This window comes from Ambystoma mexicanum, chromosome 12 (genome assembly GCF_040938575.1).
Source record: "Ambystoma mexicanum isolate Mex_15411 chromosome 12, UKY_AmexF1_1, whole genome shotgun sequence".
NCBI lineage: Eukaryota > Metazoa > Chordata > Amphibia > Caudata > Ambystomatidae > Ambystoma > Ambystoma mexicanum.
In genome coordinates this window covers 976,846,856-976,855,055 of record NC_090936.1, presented here as the reverse complement: position 1 = coordinate 976,855,055, position 8,200 = coordinate 976,846,856, and the positions used below count along the sequence as shown (strand labels likewise).

At 47.8% G+C, this 8,200-nt stretch overlaps 1 protein-coding gene across 1 annotated transcript in view; it reads left to right on the top strand.

The window, feature by feature from the left end:
* The first annotated feature begins 3,960 nt into the window (after positions 1 to 3,960).
* LOC138514161 (uncharacterized) overlaps positions 3,961 to 8,200 on the top strand; it is a 96,850-nt gene continuing 92,610 nt past the window's right edge. Inside the window, exon 1 of the mRNA XM_069629468.1 lies at positions 3,961 to 4,520. The gene's annotated coding sequence lies outside the window, so the exon portion shown is untranslated. The remainder of the gene's footprint in view (positions 4,521 to 8,200) is intronic.

The following is an 8,200-nucleotide window of genomic DNA, read 5'->3' as shown; positions in this document are numbered from 1 at the left end:
GGGTGAAGCCCTTAGAAGACACACAGTTTTCCCTAGTTTACTTTAGAGTGTAAGGGGCAGGAATAGGTTTGGGCACAGGACAGTGGACCTTTTACTCTATTGGGCATCCTGACAGATTCTTTTGTATTTTTGTTGAGCCGGGTCAACCCTCATAGAAATACGGCTAAGGGGGTTTTCGTTTCTTTACTTTTATTCCTCAAAGAAAGTCTTTGCCATCAACTACGCCCCCACTGTGTAAGACTCTTACTTCTGCACCCTTACAGTGTCCTATATCAAAGGTTGTAGAATAGTACCTACATATGAAGCCAAAGGTTCCAGTACACCTTCTGTCCCCACTACTATGGGGCAGATAAGGGGGTTTTGTAAGTCCTTATGCATGTTTGGTAGTCCATAGATTACTGACATAGTGGGATGGGATTTAGTAAGAAAAGCTGGTGTTTTTTCAGAAAATTATTTCCATTCCCTTCCAGCCTTTTCGGAGAGTAGTATTGAGTACTATTGATTACTTCTTTAATTGCCTCAGTCGGATCATTGTTCAATAACAAATATTGATGTCATCCAAATGATGGTATATTTCTTCAACATATTTGTCAGTATCCATAATCACAATTGACACCCCCCCTCCACCCTCTTACCAGCTTGTTTGAAAATACATGTCTGGTTACTGAACACTTTCTTAATAACCTGTCTCTCATTTTGAGACAAATTATTCTGATAAGTACGTTTATAGTTGGATGTTTTCAGTTGCTTTAACACTAGTGAAGTTGAAATGAAGCCTGGAATCGAAACACATTCACACTGTCAATTACATGAACAATAAGAGAAGTGAGTATTTCCCATTATAGATTTTTTTTGCATTGAACTGCAAAAATTACATAGAAAGTCAACATTTCTTTTCTATACAATCCTATGACTTTCTCTGCAAATGTGATGTTATTTAAGGAGGTGCCTGCAAATCGGAGCATTTTTTTAACATGCCTGGAACTCTACCTGAATACTATAGAATATGCCATATAGGTATCAGTATTCCCAAATTATCTCTACTATACACGTCTTCACATACGAGTGTGCAAGGGTAGCCTCTTTAACTGGGGTGTGGTAGTGCTGAAGGTTTGAAGGAGTTGGACAGTGTTCAATCTGGCAAGGGTGTAGAAGGCCTGGCCTTTTTATTTGTATTAAATATAAAAGGATGTGGGTCTTTCTCTCTGAGAGCTTAGTGTGCTGGCCAGACACCCTCTTCAAAAAGTCCATGCCAAAAGCATAATGTACACCTGTGCACTGCTGAATCAGTATCTTGATCTGGAGTGTCTGCTTACCTGTGGTACAGTGCATCTACAGTGAACACAGCTGACATCTGACAGCTGCACTGACAACCAAATAATTGCAGCAGAGAGGCTGCCATTGATATGCACTCCTGTTCTCATAGTTATGTGGTTTGGGGAATTACTATCCATGTGGCAGTTGTACACTTTAAATAGAAGCCATACCTGAGTTAGGGAAAGGTGGCTAGCATCTCTCATACTTATTACAGGCGCATCTATTTGATATCATACTTGTGTCAGCACTATGAGATCCGCTTAGCTGTGGAAGGGTTAGTTATGTGGATTATAATATTCTGGTCATACAGCCTGGCCTTGCCAAATGACAGGGCAGGAAACTGGATGCTGTGCAATGTCTGGGGCTTGCCTGGATCGTGTGCTCTCGGGTTGTGGTCAAAGTTAACTAACGTACACAACTAGATGGCTTTGTGAGGTTGTGGTAACTCCTTTCTCCAGTGAGCCACCCTGGCAGCAGGAGCTGCCTGTGAAACAGGAAACAAAGGGCACTCCCATCCTAAAAGGACTAGCCTCACACTAAGGTATTGCATAATAAAAGGGCCATTGATGTGTTTGACAAGGGAAGGGTGAGGAGATAGTGTACACAGGGGATCTCAGACTAGCTGGAGGAACATTTCACTATTTTGTTTTCTCTCTCAATCTCTTTCTTTCTTGTCCCCTCCACTTCCTTTAACACAAACCACTTTGGTACGATGTCAGAAGGCAAAGTCCACTTGTTCAATTTGGCTTTGACCCCCAAAGCTGGCTTGCTTTAGTGCAATCACCTGTAGACACTTGCCTGTAAAATAAGGGGTCACCAACTCCTTCACTGATTCAAACAGCTGAGGAAGCATTAATTTGACTTCTTTAGGCGGAGTGGATCTTTCCAAAGTCCTCAATCAATGAGATGAAGAAGGAGCCATCAAAGGCGTAGACAAGCTCTGCTCCCTAATCACTGCTAGGGCACATTGGAGGTGACTATTGCTGTTGAGCAGGACCTGCCACTCTGCACCAAACCACAGTAGGGTGGGAGAGCAGGTCCTGAATGGAGTCATCCTGTTATAAAGCCCATGGAGTAGGTCTCGCAGCATCTGGAGAACCAGATTAGCTAAGGCTCTCTCTTCTGACGCATCAAACCATTCAAACTGTGTTTGCTGCCATCGAACCAGAGGGTCCCACCAGTGCTGCTTTTGGCACTCAACTGAAACTTCTAAGTACCATGCTTGTAATCTCAAACCAGATGTGTCCTCGCAGCATACATCACCTGCTCTGCTCGAATAAACTGCTCATTCCGGACCCTTCTCCAACCACTGAAATGTTGCATATCGAATTGAACCAGCGGTTACCAAATGATACGATGTGGCTCCACCTCAAATTGCTGATTCATCAAACTGCACACAGTAATATGTGGATCACTGCTTCGAACCATCGCTCACCTTTGACCCGAACTTCTGGAGTATCACACGTTGACCCTACCCAGAGGTTAATACACATCTTGAGCCTGCTGGACTCTGAATTGATCCTGATGAACACTGACCTCCATCACTCGGACACCGTCTTCGAACTGCTCTCAGCCACTGCATTGGAACTGACTGAACACCAGATAGCCGCTTCTGCCCAACACAACTTGTCGCAAGTGAAATGAGTTTGATCCACTCCCACTACTGGTTGAAGCTCTGGACCCCAGAGACTGGTTAGGACGTGTGTGCACCGTTTTCCTCACACACATATACTTTACAAAGAAAATGTGGTTGCTGAAATGCCTTTCACCCCTGTATTCTTATCCAGAGTGCATCCTCTGCGTTCCCTGCAACTTCTCTATTCTTTCCACAGGGGTGTTTTGTACAGTGTTTTTCTTTTTAGTCATTTCTGCAGATGGTGTGTTTAATTAAAGTGTATGTATATTTTTATAGAACCTTGATTACACATTCCCTTTATTTTGGACTGTTATATGTTGCTGTTTGGGTTGCTACTGAATCACATTCACACCCCGCTTGAGAGTATAACCTTTCCTGAGTCAACTTTACCACAAAAGGCGTAGGAGGTATATATATTTCTTAACTGTAACTGTTTTGCCTTTATGATTGAGATCACTGCTTGTTTGTATAAGTGTGAGGGCTGAGCAGGTGGTTTAGTCACTACTCTTACGTATACTTCTGCAGAACAGACGTCATTCCGTCTCCTCTCCTTTGCCGCATGCCATTCTGACCTGGCACACAGAGATTTGGCATCACACTTTGTTCAGAAAAGAATAGATTTAGGGGAATCACAGCCGCACGCACAGGGATGGGAGGGGGCGTAAGGGGGCAGTACCATGCTGTGCCTTCGCTTCCTGAAATGGATCATTATGAAGGTGCATGACGCCTCAAACATGCACAGGTAAGCCTTGTCTCGTACAGGATTTACATTTATGAATAAAACATTCAAAGACATTAATCAAGGAGTGAGCGGAGGAAATTGCTGCAGATCCAGAAGTATATCCTCTTTTCCGGAAGCCTTCGATGGGAACACAGCCACCCACTCACCCACCAGCAGGACTGGAACAGATGAGAAAAGTACTGCCAAAAAGGATTGACAGGGAAGCATGCGTCATCTGCGACTTCCTCCTCAGTAGTGATTCAAGATCAGATTGAAGCCTGAGAAGTTGTTGTTTGTTGGGAATCGATGTGCATCAACGAGAACACAAAGAACTCCACGCATTGGGCGTCAAGAAAACCTTTGAGTATCTAATGGAACCCGCTCTGTTTTGGTCAACTGATTCCACCACCCCCCACTTGTTTTGAAGGACCGAACTATGACCTTGAATCCGATGTGCACAATTTGTAAGTGAGACGATTCCTGATCTTTTTGAGTGGATTTACTTTGGTGCTCAGCCCTGCTTCGGATCAGAATAATAGCGCGCTGACTCTTATAGAATTCACTGTCCCTCCAGCTCTTATCCAGCCTCTCATTGGCTTCTGTCGGAAGGGGAACATCCAAGAAAGGCATTACAGATCTGCATGGAACTTGCCACTGTCAATTTGGCGGGCATCAAACTCTCCTGCAGGCCAGAGCAGAGAGGAATGCAACGGGTACAACCCTTAGATCAGAGGACCCCCAGTCCGAGAGAGTCGAGACAAGATTTGTAAAGGGACCAAATTCCGGACTGCAACAGTCTTTGCTTACTCCTATTGCCAACTCTGGGTTCACATGAAGATGCACGAGGTAAGCAGATACCTGGATTTACAGGTGCCATTCAAAAGCTCATTACATATCTGCGAATACATACAGATGTAAATATAAACTGCACGTTTCTCCATAGAATGCTTTGTACACGCCGCTCTTGTTTATAGGCGCGTTATAAATGCCATATCATATCATAGCTTTTTCAAAGGGGACTCTGGAGATGGTTATTACCAAGCAGGTGCCTCTGGGGCTGTACTTTCTTTACTCTGTGCCTCATTACGAGGAAGGCGGCCACGGAATGAATGGTGCCGGTAATGGACCGGCACGTTCATTCCGGGCCGCCCTATTACGAGGTCTGCAGCAGGTCCCGCTCAGGATGCCTGACCAGACCAGACGTCCTTAGCGGGACCCGCTAGCAGACCAGGATGATAACAACGGGCCCGTCATTAACAGGCCCGTTGTTAGCATCCTCCCCATTCCTATTGAGCCCTATGGCGGCTCAAACAGGAATGGGCATGTACCGGGTCCCTAGAATGGGAATTACCGGGCCCACCAAAGTCGGCATTGCCTGGTAATTCCCTATTACTTGAACCCGGACCCGGTACCCGGTATGGGGGTAGACATGCCGCTAAAAGTGGCATGGCTACCTCCATACTTGTAATGAGGCCACTATATAGATAGATAGTGTACGTTTTATTCTGATAAAAAGAGCATTGTTGCTTCCTGTACACAAAGAAAAAGTTACAACACCCATTTTTTATCTAAGAGTTCAGTGAATTTGCAGAATAGGACAGATGGCCTGAGTACATTGGGATATTAGCGGGGTTGTGTTCTGGTCATGCTACTGTAAATCCTAAACACACTCGGTGACATAGATCGCATACGTGTCACTCTCAATGCCTCGAGCTGATTACTGGGGATGTGGGTGTGGATTCGACAAGACGGCGTCGAACTGGGCATAACAAGCCCACTCTACCATTGTTTGGGCACTGATTGCACTCGTACCATGCATGCCTACTGGTTCAGCACGGGCCAAATAGGTTTGAATTTGAAAGTCCTCATTTTAGAGTTGCACCAAATAAAAACAATCAGCGGGGAGTGCAGCAAACGCGAGGAACATTGTGTGGCCGCTCCAGCCGACACATGCAGTCATCGGTTCCAGTCCTGCTAATGGGGGATTGACTCTCTCTAATCATGTCAAGATCTGTGCCACAAATAGTATACATTATTTACAATGCCTTGAAACCCCGTGGTTTAGAAAGGTTCGAGTTCGATTCAGTTCAATTAGCAAATCCCTGTTATATGCTTCAGGTGTGAGAAGCGTAACCTGGCTAATAAATAAATGATGCGCTCTCCTGAGCGTAGAGCGAGCCGACGTGTTTACTCATAATACCTGGGAACGGACGCGCTCACACAAGCAATACAAAGTAGCTCCAACAGTATCTTGCTGTTCTGCGCAGAGGGCAGAGGTGCGAGCACCATTACACCCCCAGACGCTACGATGCTAGCACCATCACACTGCCGTGCCTTCACCGGGGCAGCAGGATGTGAAACACCCCCAGACGCTACGATGCTAGCACCATCACACTGCCGTGCCTTCACCAGGGCAGCAGGATGTGAAACACCCCCAGACGCTACGATGCTAGCACCATCACACTGCCGTGCCTTCACCAGGGCAGCAGGATGTGAAACAGCCCCAGACGCTACGATGCTAGCACCATCACACTGCCGTGCCTTCTCCAGGGCAGCAGGATGTGAAACACCTACAGACGGTACGATGCTAGCACCATCACACTGCCGTGCCTTCACCAGGGCAGCAGGATGTGAAACACCCCCAGACGGTACGATGCTAGCACCATCACACTGCCGTGCCTTCTCCAGGGCAGCAGGATGTGAAACACCTTCAGACGCTATGATGCTAGCACCATCACACTGCCGTGCCTTCACCAGGGCAGCAGGATGTGAAACACCCCCAGACGCTACGATGCTAGCACCATCACACTGCCGTGCCTTCACCAGGGCAGCAGCATGTGAAACACCTACAGACGGTACGATGCTAGCACCATCACACTGCCGTGCCTTCACCAGGGTAGCAGGATGTGAAACACCCCCAGACGGTACGATGCTAGCACCATCCCACGGCCGTGCCTTCACCAGGGCAGCAGAATGTGAAACAACTACAGACGGTACGATGCTAGCACCATCCCACTGCCGTGCCTTCACCAGGGCAGGATGTGAAACACTTCCAGACGCTACGATGCTAGCACCATCACACTGCCGTGCCTTCACCAGGACAGCAGGATGTGAAACACCTACAGACGGTACGATGCTAGCACCATCCCACTGCCGTGCCTTCACAGGGGCAGGGCGTGAAACACCTACAGACGGTACGATGCTAGCACCATCCCACTGCCGTGCCTTCACCAGGGCAGGATGTGAAACACTTCCAGACGCTACGATGCTAGCACGATCACACTGCCGTGCCTTCACCAGGGCAGCAGGATGTGAAACACCTACAGACGGTATGGTGCTAGCACCATCCCACTGCCGTGCCTTCACCAAGGCAGGATGTGAAACACTTCCAGACACTACGATGCTAGCACCATCCCACTGACGTGCCTTCACCAGGGCAGGATGTGAAACACTTCCAGACGCTACGATGCTAGCACCATCACACTGGCATGCCTTCACCAGGGCAGGACGTGAAACACCTACAGACGGTACGATGCTAGCACCACCACACTGCCGTGCTTTCACCAGGGCAGGATGTGAAACACTTCTAGGCGCTACGATGCTAGCACCATCCCACTGCCGTGCCTTCACCAGGGCAGGATGTGAAACACTTCCAGATGCTACAATGCTAGCACCATCACACTGCCGTGCCTTCACCGGGGCAGGACGTGAAACACCTACAGACGGTACGATGCTAGCACCATCACACTGCCGTGCCTTCACCAGGGCAGCAGGATGTGAAACACCTACAGACGGTACGATGCTAGCACCATCACACTGCTGTGCCTTCACCAGGGCAGCAGGATGTGAAACACCTACAGACGGTACGATGCTAGCACCATCACACTGCCGTGCATTCACCAGGGCAGCAGGATGTGAAACACCTACAGACGGTACGATGCTAGCACCATCACACTGCCGTGCCTTCACCAGGGCAGCAGGATGTGAAACACCTACAGACGGTACGATGCTAGCACCATCACACTGCCGTGCCTTCACCAGTGCAGCAGGATGTGAAACACCTACAGATGGTACGATGCTAGCACCATCACACTGCCGTGCCTTCACCGGGGCAGGACGTGAAACACCTACAGACGGTACGATGCTAGCACCATCACACTGCCGTGCCTTCACCAGGGCAGGACATGAAACACCTCCAGACGCTACAATGGCGTTCAATCACCAGTATATATTTTTCAATGATATAAGCGGGGTCAGAAATAGAGAGTAAATAATAGGGCGGGTGGGGGTGAGATTCGTTTTTTCTGTAAAAATGTTTTGGCAAAAAACTAATGGAAAAGAAACTCAGGCCGAATCGACATATAACCCCTCCAGACAAAGGGCTACTAAACAATTGAGCCCTGCAAAGTCCAATGTCCTTCACTGGTGGTCGGGGGAGGGTCCCGTAATTCTATCACTGGCATTTAGTGACATGATATTCCATCACTGTATCCTGCAGTCCACCATCACATGGTCAAGGGGGCGAG